At 37.3% G+C, this 22,461-nt stretch overlaps 1 long non-coding RNA gene across 1 annotated transcript in view; it reads right to left on the bottom strand.

The window, feature by feature from the left end:
- Positions 1-6,611: 6,611 nt before the first annotated feature.
- LOC125164923 (uncharacterized) overlaps positions 6,612-22,461 on the bottom strand; it is a 123,946-nt gene continuing 108,096 nt past the window's right edge. Inside the window, exon 5 of the long non-coding RNA XR_007151873.1 lies at positions 6,612-6,663. This is a non-coding gene — a long non-coding RNA (uncharacterized LOC125164923). The remainder of the gene's footprint in view (positions 6,664-22,461) is intronic.

Below are 22,461 nucleotides of genomic sequence, written 5' to 3' on the forward strand. Positions count from 1 at the left end.
GCTTACTTTCCTATTGCTTTCCTCATATTCTGTGTTTTTATTCCAGAAGATCCAAAACCACACTTTGTATACCATTAAGGAGAGACATGAATGTCTTTCCCATCTAGTGAAGTTATTGGCAATAAATAAACTAAATCTTGGTCCCCAGATGCCATGGCAAGACTCCCCAGGTAGCCATCATTCCACACTCTGGAAGCATCTTAGGTAACTGAGGGATACAACCTTTTATGGATTCAAGAACAATAAACTGAAAGCCAGTAGAAAAGACTCTGGCCCCTACAGTAACCTCCACAACACAACTTAATTGTGGGCCATTTTAAGACCTTGATAAGATTTATAATGTTTGATATCTTTAACCAACTAAGATTCTTGCCATGGGAAGTAATAAAAAACCAAACCAGAACTGTATTGAGTAAAAAAAAAAAATGAATTAATTTTCTTCTCTAATTAAAAAGTTCAGATATAAGATCGGCTTCAGGGACAGCAGGATCAGAATTTCCTCATGGAGCAGTGGCTGGACAAATGATAACTAGTAGTTACAACAACTCCGTGTTATCTTTCTTCTTAAACTCAATCTCCCTTGCATATTTGAAAGATGACCACAAGAATTCAGATCCCAGATCTTCATATTCTCAAGCTCAGTGGAAAAAGAAGAGGGCTTTTCCCCTCAACAGTCAGTTGGACAGCAGTCCTGAGGCTGGCTTATGCAGTCACAAATCATGCTTCTGCCTGGTAAAATCACTCTGGCCAGCAAGATGGCTTAAGCCAATTAGTTCCCTTTTCTGGAGGTGAGGAGAGGTAGATTTTGGCTACCAAAAACACAGGAATTGATAATAGGAGGCAATTTCCCCCAAGGAAATCTAAAATTCTCTTTTAATGAAAGGAGTGAATATAGAACTTGGGAGGGTAAAGTTATTTAGTAAACAAAATTACCAGATATTCTTTATCTGTAACATAAAGGATATATATTAGATGATTTCAAATGTCTCTTCAAGATCAGTGTTTTCTGCATATCCCTATGTCATTTCATGTTGTGAAGCTCTGGGTCCCCTTTAATGGTGAGATTCATGGGCGTCCAAGGATCCTGCTGAAATCGGTAACATTATATGAACACAAGCTTAAAACATCGTAGTGTAGTTAAAACAATCATTCTGAGGGGTTCTCGTTTGTTTGTTTTGTTTGTTCTGTTTCCATTTAGAAGCTAAGCTGTAGTTTTTTAATTATGGGGTGGATAAATTAGTCTTGACTTTTATGGATATACCATTAATCTAGTAACAATAGCTGCTAGTTGATTTCTACTCTTTCTGAACATGGAAGTTTTGGTATATGCAACTTGTGAAAAATGGGTATCAAAAAGATACTATTAAATGTGTGAATAATACACAATGTTGTTTCATAATAAAATTATGTCTCAGTTGTTTTTTTTTTGTTTTTTATATTTTGATTTTACCAATTGTAATTCCTGACCTAAAATGGACAGTTAATATTTATAGTCTTTCAATGAACATTTTAATATGTTACCATAAAGTTTTCTTACTTATATAGAGAATTATCTATTACTTTTTCAAGTCATTATACTTATTTTTCAAGGGCTGACACTAACTCATTCCATTCTGCTTTGGCAATAGATAACAGAGAAGAATAATTACCACTTTCAAAATAAGGGTACAAATTCTTGACCTATGTATTATGATTATGACTTGAAGTGTTTGTATTTAATGAACCTTGAAAGAATAGAATGCTTAAATTTTCAAATAATGTGGTCCATTATGATGACATTTAAACTTTAAAGTGGTAATTAAAATGGTTAATAGCAGATATAGCTACTCTGTTGGGACAAAATGAACATGTTGATAGGAAATAAAAAGCCTATGGGTTTATGGTGATTTTGAACTTTTAAATTTAAGAACTTAACTATTTCTAATGAATTGAATTCAGTTAATAAATGTGACAATGGACCTTAACTGTGAGATGGGATATTTGCTATTAACCACTTCAAGTTTCCTTTACTTATATCGAGGGTGGCTAGTGTTTTGGACTTTTTGTTTGTTTTAGCCAAACCAGTTGTCTCATGCTTTTTAAGGCGATATGAGTAAGTCATTGTGATTTCATTCTCCATTCTCCCTTCATCATCGCCTGGCTGAGCTGGAAGCACTGTCCGCATGGACCACCCACATTTATTCTGTCCCTGTCCAGGTATTGCCCATCTCTTAAACACGTACCTGTTATCCACTTTTCTCATCAACAAACATTCAGTGCTATCTCTAGCTCCAGCTACCTATTCAGAAAAGGGTCAGCTCATTATCTCGTGATGAGTGGTGACAGACAAGGTAAGGAATTAGAGTGTCATTCAGTAAGATAAGATACTGTGACAGAGAATGGGCAGGTAAATTAAATCGTTTTTTAGTGTTCCTGAGAGGAGGAATCCTTCAATCCTTTGAAAAGAGAGGAGATACATGTGGATTCATGGAAGTTCAATTATAAGCATATCTCCTATGAAATAGTTTGACTATATATCCATTTTATACATTAAGGAAATATTAAAACACCTCATATACACAGGAGAGAAAAACTTTTATGTTAGGACAATCCATTAATATAAAAATGATATTTGGAGGCTATGCCTTTCAGTATTCAACTATTATAAACAAATCAAGCATTTCCAGTTGAAAAATGTTAATTTTTATGAGTAAATATTTAAGTTTTACCAGGAAATAACCCAGGCTTAGGTGAAATTTTTGCTTTTAATCACTATTTAATATGACAGATGCATACAAATTTATGAGAACAATCATAGTACGGAAATGAAATGAAGAAGTAACATAGGTATTCTTGTGTATGCCTGTACTATCCAATATGTGTTTGAAATGTGGCTAGTCTAAATTAAAATGTGCTGTAGGTATAAAATACACACCAGAGTTACAAGTATAGAAAAAAAAAGTAAAATATCTCAATAATTTTTATATTGATCGCATGTTAAAGTCATATAACATTTTGGATATTTGGGGTTAAATAAAATATGTTGTTATAACTAATTTCACCTGTTTCTCTTTATTCTTTTATACGTGGATATTAGAAAATTTTACATTGCACGTAGGACTTACATTAAATTTCTATTGGACTGCTCCATTCCAAGCACTACAGCATAGCATTAGCATACTGAAAATTACTTTTTTCCAGTTAGTTCTCATGCATGGTTCATATAATTCATGGTCTTTGTATTAAAAATGCTTTCATATAGCTAGAGCCATTAAAATGTGTTATCATAAAGGAATAGAAAAATGAATTTTTCTTTATCGTACAATTCCATAACTGACACTGAAGGCTTTTTCATGTGTAACTCTACCATGCATTAGGAATGTCTGGTGCAAAGCATAAATCTCCACAGTTGTACATTTCATTATGACTCGTTGTGACATTCCCAATTACATTTAGAAACCTTACCTACAGTGTCCCCAGCAACCTTTTTAACCACCTAAATACATTTTGTTAAACTCAACTAAGGTATTGAACATGATTTATTTATTTAGCTGTTAACTCTAGTTTCTTTGGCATACCCCAAAATTGAACTTGCATCAAAATCTATTTGCTATCTTATTATTAAATAATACAGAGCCATGAGGACCCCACTTTCAGAAACACTGGGATCTTGCCGTTCTTTCCTGTAGTAAAAAGAGTGTGTGAAATTATTAATTTTTGTTCAGTAAGTATTGGTGTGAAAACTGATCTTTTTATAAGCCCTGGAGAAATGAAGAAAGTAACCTCTTGCTATTTCCATTATCAATCCCAGCTTTTTTGTCTAATACTAAAGCTTGCCCAAACCCTTGAGCAAAATGGGCTTTTTTTCTAAGCTCACTTGCCAAATGTTTTTAAAGCTAAACTTTTTTCTATGCATCACTTTTATCGAAATAAAGAACAACCAAATGTCAAACAATCTGTTTCTATTCTAAGAAGACTTCTATCTAGATGGTGTTTACAGTACTCAAATATAGAATAGCATTTTTGGAATATCAAGTAAGGTATTTAGGAGACCTAAAAATCCATTGCATAAAAATTTCAATCATAAATTGTTTTCTAATCTCAGCCACAATAAAAATAAAAAATAAATGTGAAAGACATTCATGATTAAAGAATATGTTTTGACAGAGTATAAAGGTACTATTGCCTAACTGCATACAATGAACTCTTAGCCGCTTAATAGTGTAACTTCACTTAGAGTTGCTATACAAGTTCCTAAGAAGATGGGAAAAAAATGATAGTTTTAGGAAGATATTCCAGATAAAACAAAGTTAAAATCTTTTTATTTTGTAACTCACATTCTCAAAAATCACATTTTTGTATAATGTTCATTCTATTCCCAGAAGATTACGCATAACAGCAGAGATAGACTGTGACTACTCTAATATTTCTATTTGAAATATTTGTCTGATTTAGAGCTAAACCAATCAGAGTTAAACCAATCTTGTTCACAAAACTAGTTCTATGGAGATTATTTTTCAGTGTACAGATGAACTCTCCAAAACAACACTTTTTTTTTTAAATCATGAAGTTTAATGTAATGCTCAATCAATTTTAAGAAGAGTATGTTTATAACGATAATAAAAGACACATTCATCCATTCTTTGTTATTAAAAATAACAATTATGAAAATTATGTGTGCATAATGGAGGTAGTGCATATCCTGGTATAAATAAGTGTAAAAGCACCCTGGGAGAGATGTGTGTTTTTTAATTCTCTTAATATGAATGAAATAGGACAGTGCTTATTCCCTTTTGTTAAACCAGCTTGGCCACTCTTACACGAGTAGCCAATAAAAGATCTCCAAGACAGGAACAAGGAGCTGCAGTCTTCCACCTGGCTCTCTAGCCCCTATGTAGCAATTCTACAGCTTTGTGGCGCAAGTCAGTTCAGCTCCAGGCAGTTAGGAAGTTAGCTTTTACTGAGTATTTACAGCACACTGAGTAATACTCTCACACCCTCCTGGAAAAACTGGGACTGCCTACAGAGCAGAGCAGAAAGCACCTGGGGCCAGAGAGGAAGCAAACAGAAACCAATTAGCTTAATAAGGCAAGGTTTTCTGGAGGACATTGCAGCTTGAGCCCCACTGTTCTGGCTCTTCCTGAACTATTTTGCCCTGTTTTTTGTTTGTTTGTTTGTGTTTGTTTTTATTCTCCCCATGAGAGAAGCAAAGCTAATTCCATTTGTAAAAAGCATTTTCTACTTTTATTTCCTATTCTTTTAGCATTTTGTCTCAAGTTTCAGTGTATCCTTGCATACGTTATTAAAGTGTACTTTTAAAGAAAACTGGAGCTGGACAATAGTGATAAAAACAGACTTTATTCAGAAACTATTGCAATAGGGAAAAAGAGACCTCATTATAGAACTGGGCTCCATTCCTAATGCGGCAAGGATAAATGGAGATTTATAGCCAAGGAGCAGGGAGGGGTTAGTAGACGGAAAGTTACTAAAAGGAGACATCAATGGTAGGGGGATTCCTGTTAAAGTCATTTAACAGGATTTTTGCTAAAACTGGGCTATGCAGCCACAGCAAGAATCTGAGCCAAGGTGGAGTCCTCATCAAAAAGAGGGCTCAGAGGAACCTGAATAAAGTTTGGTCAAGGAGAAAGTCTGTCAGTATTTATGTTGTTGTTCTTAAATAACTGTATCTACTGAGCAAGGTAATGATTATTTTCTACATTTCAAACACAAGTGTTATATATAGTTTTATGATTATTTCATGCAATCTTATTGATTTTTCTCTTCTGCCTCTAAATGTATAGTTAATTCTGGCATTCATTCATTTGATTTGATGTGGGTAAGGATTTACTATTAGAAGTACTTCAGAAAGTCCAAAAATAATAATTTTACTTAAAACATATAAGAGATAGAAATAGAGAAATAGACAATAATAACATAGGGCTTATAAGAAATAAATGCTGCTACAGAGGAACAGAGCAGTAATGAGCACAATATTTGGAATAAACCACTCTTGTCTAAAAACACTTTTCTAGAGACATCTTCTAAAGTGTTTTGTGTTCTCTGTAAAAGAAAAAGTGATATAATATAACAACTTAAATCAAGGAATGACTCCATTAAAATGAAAACCAAAGAAAACAAAAATTAAATCATAGTATTGATGATAAGTAGCAAACTATAAATGGTAGAAAATCCCAATAGTAAGAAGCCAAAGAGTAAGAAAACAGGGAAAACATAAAACAACTAAAATACTAACATAAATTTTATTTACTAATGTTAAAAACAGATTGACCATAGATTAAAAAATAAAAAAAAAATAAACTGTAGAGAAGAATAATACTATTATTGCAAAATAATAGGGTTTCTAATCTAAAAAGTAAGTCTATGTGTGAAAACCAAGAGTGTTTAACATGTATTTGGAAAACTATAAGAAGATATCTATACTGGATATATCCTGGTAAAAATTTTATATTATGATTTTGAGGTCAAATATTATAAGCATCCATATTGCTGGGGCACCTGTGTGGCTCAGTGAGTTGAGCTTCCAACTTTGGCTCTGGTCATGATCTCACGGTCCATGAGTTTGAGCCCCACATCGGGCTCTTTGCTGACAGCTCGGAGCCTGGAGCCTGCTTTGGATTCTGTGTCTTCCTCTCTCTCTGATCCTCCCCCGTTCATGCTCTTTCTCTGTCTCAAAAATAAATAAACATTAAAAAAAATTATAAGCATCCATATTGAAAAGAATAACACATTCCCAACACATGAACAAAAATCTATATAATTCAAAACTTTTCCACTATATCGAATGCCAAAAAGCATTAGAGCAACTTTCAAAAGGCATTGAGAAATAAAAGATTTTGTGTCCAACTAACTTAAATTCCTTATTTGAGGTGTAATAGCAAGACTTTTCTAAAACAATTATTCAAAAACCTACTATCCTTTCAAACTGCTGGGCCTTCCTCATGTCCTTTTTTTTTTTTTTTTGTCTTAATTTACCCATGTTTACTTCTTTTATTAAGTACTATGGCTATGATCTTCTCAAAGCAAATTCTGATCCCATCCTATTATTGGTGAAGATATCTCGGTGACTTCACATTCTTCTCTGGGAAAGACTATGAGCTGTGCCTACAAGATACTGCGTACTCTGGTCCCCGCCTGTCTAGGCACATTCACTGCACTCAAGCCACTGGTTGGCCCTGCTCCTTTTTCTCTAAGCATTGTTCATATTCACCAAGTTAACTCCTACTCTTTTTTCCCCCCAGAGAATATATGCCCCTTTTTTGCAGTTCCAAGCTGTTTTCATCACTTTTAATACTTGTTTAGTATATTTATGTTCAGATAAAATTAAGAATCATTTTATTGATGCCTGGATGGTTCAGTTGGTTGAGCATCCGACTTCAGTTCAGGTCATGATTTCATGGTTCACAAGTTTGAGCCCCGTGTCTCTTACCAAAAATCCACTGTCAGTTCAAAGCCTGCTTGGGATTCTCTCTCTCTCCCTCCTTTCTCTCTGACTGTCCCTTACTTGTGCCTTCTCTCTCTCTTTCAAAATAAATAAATAAATTTAAAAAAATAATTTTATTGAAATCAAAGCACCACAATTTTTTTTGGTGATTTGATATTAATACATCCAATAATTTAGATAGCATTATTTTTCTTTAAATAATGAATCTTCTTATGATAAAGAAAGTACAGCTTTTCATTTTTTTTTACATCTTTCCTTCTGTTCTTTCTCATTTCCTACAGAGTATATCCTAAGTGATTATTCTTTATTTAGGACAAGTTATTGAATTGAATACACTAATTTATAATCAATAAACTATTAATATTCTCATTATATCATTTTGTAAAAACATAATTCTTTTGTGTTATTCAGATTTACCATGATGTCATCTGTAAAGATAACCAATTTACCTTCCCTTTCCAATGTTGGTATCTATTGAACTCGTCAGATATTCTTGCCCTTTGAGTTAATAATATGGTTGACTTATGTTTATAGAGTTTATAACATTGAACCATCCATGTATGGTTGTTATAATCTACTTTATCATGGTAGATTATTAAGATACTGTGGAATTCTAATTATAAACTTTTATTAAGTAATTGTTTAATGATATTCATAAATAATAGTAGTCTACTTAAGTAGATAGCTATTTTGTTGTGTTTCCTTGGGCATATTTTTCTCTCAAGACTGTGATAGCTTTATAAAAAGGGAAGCTGAGGGGCATCTGGGTGGCTTAGTCAGTTAAACATCTGACTCTTGATTCAACTCAGGTCATGATCTCATGGCTCATGAGTTCAAGTCCCATGTCAGGCTCTGCACTGAGCATGGAGCCTGCTTGGGATTCTCTCTCTCCTTCTCTCTCTGCCCCAATGGTCCCTCAAATAGTTAAAAATACCATTCATAATTCTGATTATTCTAAGCACTTACATACACACACACATAATATGGCATAACTACACCATATTTAAATAGATAATAACTGAAGAGACTACTAATAGAGATACTGCAACCTCTTTTGGTGTTTATACCCATACCAGACACATCTAATTTCCAGTTTTCATAAACACGGGAACCCTGACACTATAGGGCAGAGCAAAGGAACAACCACCTAGTGCTTTCACTTTTCCCTCTTCTCTTACCAAAATTCCAGAGCCTGGCCACTTTCTCCTTGGTCCTAATAAGGAAATGCTGTGAACTACTGATGATGGGACCATCCTCACTCTGCATTCTCTCATCATCCAACATAAGCCAAATGCACCCATCAACCACTATCTGGAGAAAGAAGCATTTTCATCCGTTGACCATATCATTTTGATGGGGTTTTGAAGTGATGGTGTGGGTTTGGAGCTGATGGCCAAGAAAGAATTCTTGAAGGTGTCATTGGTGATTTTATTAAAGCATGGAGACAGGATCCATGGGCAGAAAGAGCTGCACTGGGGATAGGAAGACTGATTTATTATATACTTTCAGGTTGGCACAGCGTAAGTATCTAAGGAACTTTGGAAGCAAGGTTTCCAGGACCTTGGGAGGCTAGCTGTGATTAAAAACGTCATTTATGGGGTGCCTGAGTGGCTCAGTCAGTTAAGTGTCCAACTTTGGCTCAGGTCATGTTCTCATGATTCACGAGTTGGAGCTCCACATTGGGCTCTGTGCTGACAGTTCAGAGCCTGGAGCCTGCTTTAGATTCTGTGTCTGTTTCTCTCTTTTTGCCCCTCCCCCACTCATGGTCTCTTTCTCTCTCTCAAAAATAGATAAACATTAAAAAAATTTAAAAAAAAAAAGAAAATGTCATTTATTACTGTTTAGTAAAACCTCAGTCATGAGACCTTTCAGATGTGTGTCAGGGGCCATATGCTTAGAGTAAAATTGCCAACATATATTTGGGGGTCAAAGATAAAGGAGGGGTCGGCGGCAAGATGGCGGCTTAGGAGGACGCTGGGCTCACCGCACGTCCTGCTGATCACTTAGATTCCATCTACATCTGCCTAAATAACCCAGAAAACCGCCAGAGGATTAGCAGAACGGAGTCGCCGGAGCCAAACGCAGACGAGAGGCCCACGGAAGAGGGTAGGAAGGGCGGCGAGGCGGTGCGCGCTCCACGGACTGGCGGGAGGGAGCCGGGGCGGAGGGGCGGCTCGCGGCCAAGCAGAGCCCCCGAGTCTGGCTTGCAAAAGCGGAGGGGCCTGACGGACTGTGTTCCCACAACAAGCGCGACTTAGCGTCTGGGAGGTCATAAGTTAACAGCTCTGCTCGGAAAGCGGGAAGGCTGGAGGACAAAGGGAGGGAGAGCTGCTGAGCCCCCTGACAACAGAGCTCAGTTTGGTGGGGAACAAAGGCGCTCGCCAGCGCCATCTCCCCCGCCCATCCCCCAGCCGAAATCCCAAAGGGAACTGGTTCCTGCCAGGGAACTTGCTCGCTCCGCGCAAACACCCAACTCTGCGCTTCGGCAGAGCCAAACCTCCGGCAGCGGATCTGACTCCCTCCCGCTGCCACAGGGCCCCTCCTGAAGTGGATCACCTAAGGAGAAGCGATCTAAGCCTGCCCCTCCTGCCCCCGAGCACCTTGCCTACCCACCCCAGCTAATACGCCAGATCCCCAGCATCACAAGCCTGGCACGGTGCAAGTAGCCCAGACGAGCCACACCACCCCACAGTGAATCCCGCCCCTAGGAGAGGGGAAGAGAAGGCACACACCAGTCTGACTGTGGCCCCAGCGGTGGGCTGGGGGCAGACATCAGGTCTGACTGCGGCCCCGCCCACCAACTCCAGTTATACACCACAGCACAGGGGAAGTGCCCTGCAGGTCCTCACCACGCCAGGGACTATCCAAAATGACCAAGCGGAAGAATTCCCCTCAGAAGAATCTCCAGGAAATAACAACAGCTAATGAGCTGATCAAAAAGGACTTAAATAACATAACAGAAAGTGAATTTAGAATAATAGTCATAAAATTAATCGCTGGGCTTGAAAACAGTATACAGGACAGCAGAGAATCTCTTGCTACAGAGATCAAGGGACTAAGGAACAGTCACGAGGAGCTGAAAAACGCTTTAAACGAAATGCATAACAAAATGGAAACCACCACAGCTCGGCTTGAAGAGGCAGAGGAGAGAATAGGTGAACTAGAAGATAAAGTTATGGAAAAAGAGGAAGCTGAGAAAAAGAGAGATAAAAAAATCCAGGAGTATGAGGGGAAAATTAGAGAATTAAGTGATACACTAAAAAGAAATAATATACGCATAATTGGTATCCCAGAGGAGGAAGAGAGAGGGAAAGGTGCTGAAGGGGTCCTTGAAGAAATAATAGCTGAGAACTTCCCTGAACTGGGGAAGGAAAAAGGCATTGAAATCCAAGAGGCACAGAGAACTCCCTTCAGACGTAACTTGAATCGATCTTCTGCACGACATATCATAGTGAAACTGGCAAAATACAAGGATAAAGAGAAAATTCTGAAAGCAACAAGGGGTAAACGTGCCCTCACATATAAAGGGAGACCTATAAGACTCGTGACTGATCTCTCTTTTGAAACTTGGCAGGCCAGAAAGAATTGGCACGAGATTTTCAGGGTGCTAGACAGAAAAAATATGCAGCCGAGAATCCTTTATCCAGCAAGTCTGTCATTTAGAATAGAAGGAGAGATAAAGGTCTTCCCAAACAAACAAAAACTGAAGGAATTTGTCACCACTAAACCAGCCCTACAAGAGATCCTAAGGGGGACCCTGTGAGACAAAGTCCCAGAGACATCACTATAAGCATAAAACATACAGACATCACAATGACTCTAAACCCGTATCTTTCTATAATAACACTGAATGTAAATGGATTAAATGCACCAACCAAAAGACATAGGGTATCAGAATGGATAAAAAAACAAGACCCATCTATTTGCTGTCTACAAGAGACTCATTTTAGACCTGAGGACACCTTTAGATTGAGAGTGAGGGGATGGAGAACTATTTATCATGCGACTGGAAGCCAAAAGAAAGCTGGAGTAGCCATACTTATATCAGACAAACTAGACTTTAAATTAAAGGCTGTAACAAGAGATGAAGAAGGACATTATATAATAGTTACAGGGTCTATCCATCAGGAAGAGCTAACAATTATAAATGTCTATGCACCGAATACCGGAGCCCCCAAATATATAAAACAATTACTCATAAACATAAGCAACCTTATTGATAAGAATGTGGTAATTGCAGGGGACTTTAATACACCACTTACAGAAATGGATAGATCATCTAGACACACGGTCAATAAAGAAACAAGAGCCCTGAATGAGATCAGATGGACTTGACAGATATATTTAGAACTCTGCATCCCAAAGCAACAGAATATACTTTCTTCTCGAGTGCACATGGAACATTCTCCAAGATAGATCATATACTGGGTCACAAAACAGCCCTTCATAAGTTTACAAGAATTGAAATTATACCATGCTTACTTTCAGACCACAATGCTATGAAGCTTGAAATCAACCACAGAAAAAAGTCTGGAAAACCTCCAAAAGCATGGAGGTTAAAGAACACCCTACTAACGAATGAGTGGGTCAACCAGGCAATTAGAGAAGAAATTAAAAAATATATGGAAACAAATGAAAATGAAAATACAACAATCCAAACGCTTTGGGACGCAGCAAAGGCAGTCCTGAGAGGAAAATACATTGCAATCCAGGCCTATCTCAAGAAACAAGAAAAATCCCAAATACAAAATCTAACAGCACACCTAAAGGAACTAGAAGCAGAACAGCAAAGGCAGCCTAAGCCCAGCAGAAGAAGAGAAATAATAAAGATCAGGGCAGAAATAAACAATATAGAAACTAAAAAAACTGTAGAGCAGATCAACGAAACCAAGAGTTGGTTTTTTGAAAAAATAAACAAAATTGACAAACCTCTAGCCAGGCTTCTCAAAAAGAAAAGGGAGATGACCCAAATAGATAAAATCATGAATGAAAATGGAATTATTACAACCAATCCCTCAGAGATACAAACAATTATCAGGGAATACTATGAAAAATTATATGCCAACAAACTGGACAACCTGGAAGAAATGGACAAATTCCTGAACAACCACACTCTTCCAAAACTCAATCAGGAGGAAATAGAAAGCTTGAACAGACCCATAACCAGCGAAGAAATTGAATTGGTTATCAAAAATCTCCCAACAAATAAGAGTCCAGGACCAGATGGCTTCCCAGGGGAGTTCTACCAGACGTTTAAAGCAGAGATACCTATCCTTCTCAAGCTATTCCAAGAAATAGAAAGGGAAGGAAAACTTCCAGACTCATTCTATGAAGCCAGTATTACTTTGATTCCTAAACCAGACAGAGACCCAGTAAAAAAAGAGAACTACAGGCCAATATCCCTGATGAATATGGATGCAAAAATTCTCAATAAGGTACTAGCAAATCGAATTCAACGGCATATAAAAAGAATTATTCACCATGATCAAGTGGGATTCATTCCTGGGATGCAGGGCTGGTTCAACATTCGCAAATCAATCAACGTGATACATCACATTAACAAAAAAAAAGAGAAGAACCATATGATCCTGTCAATCGATGCAGAAAAGGCCTTCGACAAAATCCAGCACCCTTTCTTAATAAAAACCCTTGAGAAAGTCGGGATAGAAGGAACATACTTAAAGATCATAAAAGCCATTTATGAAAAGCCCACAGCTAACATCATCCTCAACGGGGAAAAACTGAGAGCTTTTTCCCTGAGATCAGGAACACGACAAGGATGCCCACTCTCACCGCTGCTGTTTAACATAGTGCTGGAAGTTCTAGCATCAGCAATCAGACAACAAAAGGAAATCAAAGGCATCAAAATTGGCAAAGATGAAGTCAAGCTTTCGCTTTTTGCAGATGACATGATATTATACATGGAAAATCCGATAGACTCCACCAAAAGTCTGCTAGAACTGATACAGGAATTCAGCAAAGTTGCAGGATACAAAATCAATGTACAGAAATCAGTTGCATTCTTATACACTAACAATGAAGCAACAGAAAGACAAATAAAGAAACTGATCCCATTCACAATTGCACCAAGAAGCATAAAATACCTAGGAATAAATCTAACCAAAGATGTAAAGGATCTGTATGCTGAAAATTATAGAAAGCTTATGAAGGAAATTGAAGAAGATTTAAAGAAATGGAAAGACATTCCCTGCTCATGGATTGGAAAAATAAATATTGTCAAAATGTCAATACTACCCAAAGCTATCTACACATTCAATGCAATCCCAATCAAAATTGCACCAGCATTCTTCTCGAAACTAGAACAAGCAATCCTAAAATTCATATGGAACCACAAAAGGCCCCGAATAGCCAAAGGAATTTTGAAGAAGAAGACCAAAGCAGGAGGCATCACAATCCCAGACTTTAGCCTCTACTACAAAGCTGTCATCATCAAGACAGCATGGTATTGGCACCAAAACAGACACATAGACCAATGGAATAGAATAGAAACCCCAGAACTAGACCCACAAACGTATGGCCAACTCATCTTTGACAAAGCAGGAAAGAACATCCAATGGAAAAAAGACAGCCTCTTTAACAAATGGTGCTGGGAGAACTGGACAGCAACATGCAGAAGGTTGAAACTAGACCACTTTCTCACACCATTCACAAAAATAAACTCAAAATGGATAAAGGACCTAAATGTGAGACAGGAAACCATCAAAACGTTAGAGGAGAAAGCAGGAAAAGACCTCTCTGACCTGAGCCGTAGCAATCTCTTACTGGACACATCCCCAAAGGCAAGGGAATTAAAAGCAAAAGTGAATTACTGGGACCTTATGAAGATAAAAAGCTTCTGCACAGCCAAGAAAACAACCAACAAAACTAAAAGGCAACCAACGGAATGGGAAAAGATATTCACAAATGACATATCGGACAAAGGGCTAGTATCCAAAATCTATAAAGAGCTCACCAAACTCCACACCCGAAAAACAAATAACCCAGTGAAGAAATGGGCAGAAAACATGAATAGACACTTCTCTAAAGAAGACATCCGGATGGCCAACAGGCACATGAAAAGATGTTCAGCGTCGCTCCTTATCAGGGAAATACAAATCAAAACCACACTCAGGTATCACCTCACGCCAGTCAGAGTGGCTAAAATGAACAAATCCGGAGACTATAGATGCTGGAGAGGATGTGGAGAAACGGGAACCCTCTTGCACTGTTGGTGGGAATGCAAATTGGTGCAGCCGCTCTGGAAAGCAGTGTGGAGGTTCCTCAGAAAATTAAAAATAGACCTACCCTATGACCCAGCAATAGCACTGCTAGGAATTTATCCAAGGGATACAGGAGCACTGATGCATAGGGGCACTTGTACCCCAATGTTCATAGCAGCACTCTCAACAATAGCCAAATTATGGAAAGAGCCTAAATGTCCATCAACTGATGAATGGATAAAGAAATTGTGGTTTATATACACAATGGAATATTACGTGGCAATGAGAAAAAATGAAATATGGCCTTTCGTAGCAACGTGGATGGAACTGGAGAGTGTGATGCGAAGTGAAATAAGCCATACAGAGAAAGACAGATACCATATGGTTTCACTCTTATGTGGATCCTGAGAAACTTCACAGGAACCCATGGGGGAGGGGAAGGAAAAAAAAAAAAAGAGGTTAGAATGGGAGAGAGCCAAAGCATAAGAGACTTAAAAACTGAGAACAAACTGAGGGTTGATGGGGGGTGGGAGGGAGGAGAGGGTGGGTGATGGGTATTGAGGAGGGCACCTTTTGGGATGAGCACTGGGTGTTGTATGGAAACCAATTTGTCAATAAATTTCATAAAAAAAAATAAAAAAAATAAAAATAAATAAATAAATAAATTAATTAAAAAGTAAAAAAAAAAAAAAAAGATAAAGGAGGTATGCAAAGGAACTTCAGTGTTTAAGGAGACTCTCAGGATCCTGGGGGGGGGGGGGTAGGCAGGAAAATGTTAAGCCAAGCTTCCCTTTTGTCCTGAGCAAACTCATCATCGAGGCAGCTGAGCTCCTAGAAGAAGGACACAAGGAATGTCTGAAAACAGCACAGTACATGTACCCCACGTGGAGTCACACAACGTGGGTCACACTGGGGATAATAGGAACCATGTTGTTGCTTAGTTGTGTTGGTTAATCCTAATGAGGGAACATAAGGCAAGCTGAGGGAAAAGTACAGGTGGGATATGTGTGATATTCTTCAGGCACTCCTGGATACCCAGGAACAAAGAAAAAGAGAAAACAAATGGTAAACTGATAGAGATCACAGTCATGCAAGACATGAGTCTCCATCAGTTTTCAGACATTCCTTGTCAACAGTAGGATGCAAATTACCAGGACTAGAGTGATCTGTCAAAAGACATGTAGTTGACACTGCTGAGGATGAAAACTTCTCAGATAAGGAAGGGGCACAGCAACAGTGTGGAGGTAAAAGTCAGAGATCATTTGTGGGCAGAAGGATCTGATTAATAATTACAAGGGACCATAAGGCAAGCTGAGGGCCAAGCACAAGCTAGCATTACTGCCGCCCTCCCCCAGGTGGGATATGTGTGGCATTCCTCAGGCATTCCTGGCTGCCCAAGGATGAAGGAAAAGACAGAAAACAAATGGTTAAACTAATAGAGTCTCCATCAGTTTACAAATATCTCCATTTCCTGGAGACCTTAAAATCCTCCTCCTCTCCATAGTGATATGTGGAGCAAAGGCAAGAAGGAAATGACTGGAAAACTAAATTTCCTTATAACCTATAGCCCATTGACAAATACTTGAGGCAAATACAGAGTACAACATTTCTCCAGGAACCCCCTACTGTCCTAATATTAATGCCTTACTAGGAGAAAAACAACTTTAGCTTGACAATAGCAAGGCCTCAAGTATCTTGGGAGTCCTATTTAGCATATCAAAGTCCTTCTGGAAGCCTCCTTTGGACTTTACCTCTCCTAACTCTATATTATGTAACCATTCACTCTTTACAACCTCAGTGCAGCTCTTTCTGTTCACAGGTCCTGTCCCTGTGCTGTAATAAAATCACCCTTTTTCCATCAAAGACATCTCAAGAATTCTTTCTTGACCATCAGCTCTGAACCCCCACCACTCCAAAACCCATCATTAACATAATCACATACATCAGCACTGAGGACAGTACTCTTCCTTGTATGTCTACCACTACTCGCATTAGCTGTTCCTATAAATCACCATGTGTTATTTTTAAATGCCTTTTAAACTGTTTGGGCTAACTTTTACTTCAAATCATATATAAGCCACTACTATTAATTAGTGCCATCAAACAAATAGAGAAATGGGCCACTACCTAATGAGTATCATTAAAAGAGTGTCCAAAGATAGTATGCACCTAGTATTACAACCAGGATGTTCATGATTGGTGCAATCAAATTAAAAACTCTGTAATCCAGTGTCAATATTAACAAACCCTATAGGATTATAGAGATAAAATTATAGTTTTTCCTCATCCCTGGGATGATTATAAATGCAAACTCTGCCAACAATATATACCCTTACAAGTATTGATCTCTTTTCCTCTTAATTATAATGATCTTTCTTCCCCTCCGGTATAAGCCTCATTTATTTGTATGCAAAGACATTACATTAACCAAGTGGCCAAGGATATCTTACCAAGGACCTCTTCCCTGGCCACTTATCAATACATACAAGGAAGGCTATATATACAACATAGTATTACCTGCCCCAAGGCATGTCTAAAAGACAAAAAACAAAAAACAAAAAACAAAACAAGGACTATGACCGTCATAGGAATTCTTCACTAGCTGAACCTTCTCACAATACCAATTGCAAGTTATACATAATCCTCTATGGGATCGGGCTTTACAACAATTGTAACACTGCCTGCCTAGAGTAAACAGTCATTGCTCTTGGATGTTATAGCAAAGACAATTCTTATGAAAAATATATCTGATCGTCCAGGGAAATTTAACTGCTTTTTTTATGGGGGTTTCTCGGCTCAAATTGACAACTAATTGTTTATCTATTGCAAAATTTTCTGGGCCTACCAAGACCACCATTAATAAGAATTTAGGAAAATAAGAGAAATTGCCACCCAATGTTACTTTTCAGGGGGATTCTTAAAACATGCACATACTACTTATAGGAGACAGAAACAATAATGAAAAGCCTGGAGGTAAAGCTAACCTGGGAGGAAAAGTATTGGTGTAATCCCATTTCCACTCCAAGGAGCCACCCTGAGGCTATGAGAGCTATAGACTGGCTGTCCAGAAAGGTTTTCCTTAGAACAGAAATGATGGGACAAATCATCCCCCTACTGGAACACAGCGATGTCATGATGAATAGGTACAGAAATGGGCCAAATGTATAATACAATTCATGTCTGTTTTTTGAAAAAAAATTGGTCCACCTTTAGGATCACATAAGTAAAGGCCCCATGGTTTGGGATCTAAATTGGTATGTGGCAAAATTAACAAAAAACAAACAAACAAACAAAAAAACCAGAAGGCAAATATTAGTGACTTATTTCTCTCAATATAATAATTTTCCTTGATTATAATTTTCTGTTGGTGGGAGAGAGAGGCCTTGGCTTAGAACAGGTTTCTAAACTTTGGCATTATTGATATTTGGGGCCAGATAATTCTGTGTTGGGAAGGATTATTCTGTGTGTTGTAGGATGTTTAACAGCATCCCTGGTCTCTTCCAACTAAATGAAACTAATGTCCCCACTCCTAGTTGTGACACTCAAAATCATCTCCAGAATTGCCAAACAGCTCCAGATTAGCTATGGAGCAAATCCCACACCTCCACTGGGTTAAAGAAACATGCTGTATCATTTTATCTGGTTTCCCTACCCCACCTCTAGCCCTTTTTTCTAATTACTGGAATCTTGTCCACTCACTACATTATCTTTAAAGTGACGAGTAAGAGGTCTGTCCTTAATTGTCAAAATTTCTGTTCCCAAACTATACCATTAACATTAAATCTATTCTCTTTTTTATATGTGAGGGTTATATGTTTCATTTTTTTCTATGTTCACTTATTTTTTTTTTACTTTTTATATTTTTAATTTTTTAACGTTTATTTATTATTGAGAGACAGAGCATGAGCAAGGGAGGGGCAGAGAGGGAGGGAAACAGAGAATCTGAAGCAGACTTCAGGCTCTGAGCTTTCAGCACAGAGCCCAACGCGGGGCTCAAACTCACAAACCGTGAGATTATGACCTGAGCTGAAGTCAGATGCTTAACCAACTGAGCCACCCAGGTGCCCCTCACTTATTTTTATTTTAAAGAGTAAAATAACTTTGCACTTCTGTGACTTCCATACCACATTTTCCCACATTTTATCTTTTTAAAAAAAAGTAGGAACTATTTCATAAATTCAGTAAAATTCCTGATTCAATCCACCTTATAGGTAAAGAAAATATTTTTTCAAAGTACCATCTTAACTGGAAGGTTTAAAATAACGTCATTGATGAAATTCATTTTGTGAGTTAAGAAATTATTGCTTCAGAATATGAGTGTAACCTGAAAGATTAAAATACTGTCATTCAGTTTTTATAGATGTCATCAATCATTAACTTTCTTCCTTTGCTCTCACTGTCTTAAGAAAAGGGAGGTTTAAAATACATTGTACACAAAATGCATTTTTTCCCTAACAATTGGCCAGAAAGAGTTGCTACAGAACACTGATGCTGGATTACAACAGGGGGATTCAGTGGGCAAGTGCCTTCTTAGGGTATTCTGCTGTGAGTGTGTGAATCAGTGCCTTGGGGTCAGAGAAGTGACTGGTTTCCTGGCCCTGGTAAATGTAAGCATGAAAAGGAGGGAGAGTATAAAAGGAGTGATAAGTTAGGAGACCTTTGAAGAGAAGATTAATGTACCTACAATGTTTCCCATAGTAAAACATAAGTGGAATTATCTGCTACCCTATACACCTATTCTGACCCTCAACTTTGCTCTTCTTGCCTTTTCTTTCTGAGAAATATTTTCCAAATTCTGTAAAGGGGTAGAATGTATCTATTGCCCATTTAGAAAACTTAACTTTCTAAGTTTTTCAGTTTTGCTTAAAGTTCATTTAAATCATCAAATATTATTTCATTTTATGCAATAATGTAAATTTGGCCTCTATTTTATTTTATTTTATTTTATTTTATTTTATTTTATTTTTAATTTGAGTACAGATGGCACAGGATCTTACATTAGTTTCAGGTGTACAACACAGTGATTCAAGTTTATACATGACACTATGTTCACTTCAAATGAAGCTACCATCTGTCCTGATACTATCACAGTATAATTGACTGTATTCCTTATCCTGTGTCTTTTATCACCATCATGTATTTATTCCATACCTGGAAGCCTGCATCTCCTTATCCCCTTCACCTACTTTGCCAACCCCGTACCTCCTCCCCACTGACAACCACCAGTTTGTTCTCTGTATTTTGTTTGATTCTGATTCTGCTTTTTGTTTGTTTATTTGTTGCTGTTGTTATTGTTTAGATTCCATTACATCAAAATAAAAAAAAATTTGAATATTGTTTAGATTCCATTACATCAAAATAAAAAAAATTGAATAGCAAAGGAAACCATCAACAAAACAAAAAGACAACCTACTGAATGGGAGAATATATTTGCAAGTGATATATTTAGCCTCTACTTTGAAAGTAATGGCACAGTCTGTAGAAAGCTGTCTAAATCTATGCTTAGTGTGAATCTCTTATAACAACTGTTGATGCTGAGACACTTTATTGAAAAGTGTGTCCCATGCTTCATGTGTGAAAAGAGAGGCTAGAATAAAACTCAACTAATTGAGATGGATGAGTGGTACAAGAGATAGGGATTTTTTTTGTATAGAGATCTCAACAAAAGTAGTGTCAAACATTATGAAGAGCAGGCGTTAATGGAAACTTGGAAAGTCCAAAGAACTATATTTCTAGAACAAATTAATTAATATTAAGGAAGAGTCAATATAGTATCTCTCCAAAGTTTCCAGTGAGAAAAAAAAAAAAAAGTCTGTTGCTTTGTTTATTCTAATAAGGGATTTTTTTTCCTGATGTTTTACATGCACTTTCATCCTATGTCTTAGATTGGGTTTACTAGGGAACAGCTCAAGAGAGGGGTTCAGAAGCATACAGTTAACTTCAGGGCACTCATCTGCAGTAACCTGTAAGGAAGTGAAGTCAGGGAAGGAGAAGGGAACAAACAAGGATGTATTCTCAACTATGGTCCCTCTTTTGCCTGATTCTCTGGGGAAGAGCTCTGAACATAAACCACATTGCAGAGTTATCTCCAGTGAGGCGATGGGAACAGACTTGGACCCCAAGTCTTGGACTCAGCCATTGGTGGTGAAGTGTCACCTGAAGACAATTCACTGTAGTATAGGAGCAGCAATGTTTATGTCAATGAGTCCCAATGGAGATTCATCCTATGTCTAGAGATAGAAAGACATGTCTGAGAGCCCCAGCTGTTTGAGTCTTCTTAGTGCAGGTACTAGGGCTAAAAGTGATTGAGCCTTCCATTGATTCCAGCTGCCCCAGATGACTCTGACCTAGCCTTCAAGCTGAGCCATGAGATACCAGACATCATGTAGCTCAGAGGCAAGCTTTATCCTCCAAGACATTCCCAAGCTGCAGACTGATGAGCAAAATAAATGTGACCATTTTTTTAAAGCTACTAAAGTTTTGGGGTGCTTTCTAATGCAGCCACAGCACCTGAAATGTGTGGGTTCTAAAATGAGTTGAAATTTCACTTCACACATAATAGGTGTGCAATAACTTTGAATGAGTAACAGTTTTCTGTGTTTTAGTAGAATCAGTACTTACCTCCTATGGTTCCAGATATAGTACACAGCAAGACTTTAACAAGTATTTGTATCTGTATTGATTAACAAATTCCTCAGTCTATTTGAAGGTACTCCAAATTAACAAAGGCATCCTTTTATGCATTTCTTTGGTTTTTCACCTAACGATCTAAATATAGTTTCCTTCACTTAAATGTTACTTAAAAAAATAAATAAATAAAAGTAACTTCAATGTGGTTTTTGTATAATCTCAATGGAAAATATCAAACTTTTCTCAAAAAAAAAGGTAGAATTAACCAGTAGCAAAGTTTATATTTTTCATGGAATTGTATCCATAACTATATTCATAGGTATTTACACAATTGTTTGAGAATAAAAAATAATAGTTCACTGTCAATTTATATCAGGTTCATATTTTGTAAGCTTCTCTGCTAAAAATTTACATTCATTATTGAATTTGATCTCACTAAATATCTGTAACGAAGGATGAGAAATTCCATTTCACAGACAAGGGAATCAAGGCTGCAGTTAAATCGCCTAAGCGAGAGCACAATGTGAATGTCTAATGGAGTGGCAGTCTAAATAGGATCTGTTTACTAAGATAACCCAATCATTTTAAAGTTTAGTGACTTCCTACTGAGTTCAAACTTAGAATTCCAAACTAGATGTTTACTGAGTCAGGTATTAGCTCTCAAATAACTTCAAGTTTCAATTTTTTCCTCGTACTCACCTTTATTGGAAGAACCAATAGATATCAAACTTGAAAAAGAGCAATTACAAAATGGCGGTAGGGGACAATCAAACTATTTTGTGCTACTCCTGGGGTAAGGCAGGATGAAGAATACAATTTCAACTGAACAAAAAGAATTTTCCAACAATCATTGCTGCACAGGATTGCAAGGACCTGATTTTAAAAGAAGCAACTTCAGAAAATATATTTAGTCAAAGTTTGATGAGACTCTCACTGAATATATTACCTTTTTTTAAAATTAAAGTATAATTGACACAAACTTGTATTAGTTTCAGGTGTACAACATAGTGATTAAACCTTTGTATATGTTGTGAAATGATCACCATAATAAGTCTAGTTACCATCTGTCACTATACACAGTTACAAAAAAACTGTTCCTGTGTGATGGGAACTTTTAAGATTTACTTTCTTAACACCTTTCAAATTTGCAATACAATGTTATTAACTGTA

Source organism: Prionailurus viverrinus, chromosome B1, assembly GCF_022837055.1.
Source record: "Prionailurus viverrinus isolate Anna chromosome B1, UM_Priviv_1.0, whole genome shotgun sequence".
Classification (NCBI taxonomy): domain Eukaryota; kingdom Metazoa; phylum Chordata; class Mammalia; order Carnivora; family Felidae; genus Prionailurus; species Prionailurus viverrinus.